Genomic DNA, 2,026 nt, shown 5'->3' with positions numbered 1-2,026 from the left:
GCGTATCTGGCCGTGGACTTCCCTTATCTGGAGTGCAATGTATAACCTTATGGCCACTTGGGCTCTAACTTGAGCGCTGTATTTCTCGCTCCATCATACTGTTCGAGTTCCCTAATTAAACACGTGTCATGCATGCAGCCTTCCCTGGATACCTTTAGTGAGCACGTGGGCATTGCACGTGCCTTTTGACTCGATCATTTTCTGTGCATAGGGACCCACAGTGCCGCCACCAACTTAGGGTTATCCATCGTGTGGGCCCCTCTCTGTGAATGCTTACGTCATGCGGGTTGACTTTCGGGCGATGTCTTACTCAGGCGATGTCTTACTTAGGCGATGTCTTTTCTCGGCGACGTCTTACTTCTGCGTGATGCTTCTCTTGGGCGATGGGCGATGATCCATCTTGGTGGTGACACATCTCGACGATAACCGATTATTTATACTGCAGACGCCGCCTTTACATACGGCGACTACGTTGACTTCTTGACTACCTACCTTTCTCTTGTCCACGTCATCACACCCGATGACCTGGTCGGTACAGACGCATTACTGGATAACGGCTCAGGCTGCAAGGTGCTGAGTTTCTTGGATGCATTCTCAGGTTACAATCAGATCAAGATGCATCCCAGGGACGAGAGCAAAACGGCATTCATGACGGAGACGTGCAGTTATTGCTACAAGGTGATGCCGTTTGGGCTGAAGAATGCAGGCGCCACCTACCAGAGGCTCATGGACAAGGTCCTTGCACCCATGCTGGGAAGGAACGTGTAGGACTACGTAGATGACATGGTCGTGACTTCACAAGAGAGAGGGCAGCATGCAACTGATCTGGAAGAGCTGTTTGTTACCATATCAAAGTATCGCTTCAAATTAAACCCAGAAAAGTGTGTTTTTGACGTGGAAGCAGGGAAGTTCTTGGGGTTCATGCTCACTGAAAGGGGAATAGAGGCGAACCCTGATAAGTGTGCAACTATTATAGCCATTGAGGAGCCCCACCTCAGTTAAAGAAGTCCAGCAATTGACCGGAAGGATGACAGCTTTGTCTAGGTTTGTGTCTGCTGGGGGGGAGAAAGGCCACCCTTACTTCCAATGCCTAAAGAGGAATAGCCGTTTCTCATGGACAGATGAGTGTGAAGTGGCGTTTCTCTAGTTGAAAGAGTACTTGGCGACGCCACTGTGCTTTGCAAGCCACAAGTAGGCGTCTCCCTCCGCTTATACTTTGCGGTAATTGAGTGGGCCATTAGCTCTGTGCTGGTCCAAGAACAAAACCAGGTGCAGAAGTCCATTTACTTCGTGAGCAAGGCCTTGCAAGGCCCAGATTTGAGGTACCAGTCACTAGAGAAGGCGACGCTGGCAGTGGTGTTCTCAGCCTGAAGGCTCCGCCACTATTTCCACAGCTTCACGGTGGTGGTGATGACAAACCTCCCCATCCAGAAAGTACTTCAAAAGACAGATGTTAGCAGGGAGGATGGTTCGCTGGGCGGTAGAGCTGTCAGAGTTTGATATTTAGTATGAACCCAGGGGGTCCATCAAGGGGCAAGTCTATGCTGACTTCGTGGCAGAACTCTCACCAGGAGGAGACCTTCAAGAAATGGAGTTAGGGTCACAGTGGATGCTCTCAGTGGATGGATCTTCCAACCAGCAAGGGAGTGGCGCTGGAATAATCTTGGAGGGGCCTAATGGAGTGCTGATCGAGCAAGCTTTACGCTTTGCCTTCAAAGCGAGCAACAACCAGGCGGAGTACGAGGCGTTGATTGCTGGGATGCTATTGGCTAATGAAATGGGTGCTCAGAGCCTCCTGGCAAAGAGTGACTCACAATTGGTCACAGGGCAAGTAACGGGGGAGTATCATGCAAAGGACCCATAGATGGCCGCATACTTGAGGTACGTCGAGGTGTTGAAGAGAGCCTTCGCTGCGTTTGAGCTGGTACATGTCTCTAGGGAGCAGAATGCCAGAGCTGACCTGCTTGCCAAGCTGGCCAGCTCAGGCAAGAGGGGAAGGTAGAGGCCTGTAATCCAAAAGACTCTC

Source organism: Phaseolus vulgaris, chromosome 3 (genome assembly GCF_000499845.2).
Source record: "Phaseolus vulgaris cultivar G19833 chromosome 3, P. vulgaris v2.0, whole genome shotgun sequence".
NCBI classification, from domain to species: Eukaryota; Viridiplantae; Streptophyta; class Magnoliopsida; order Fabales; family Fabaceae; genus Phaseolus; species Phaseolus vulgaris.
Note: the sequence above shows the minus strand (reverse complement) of the source record.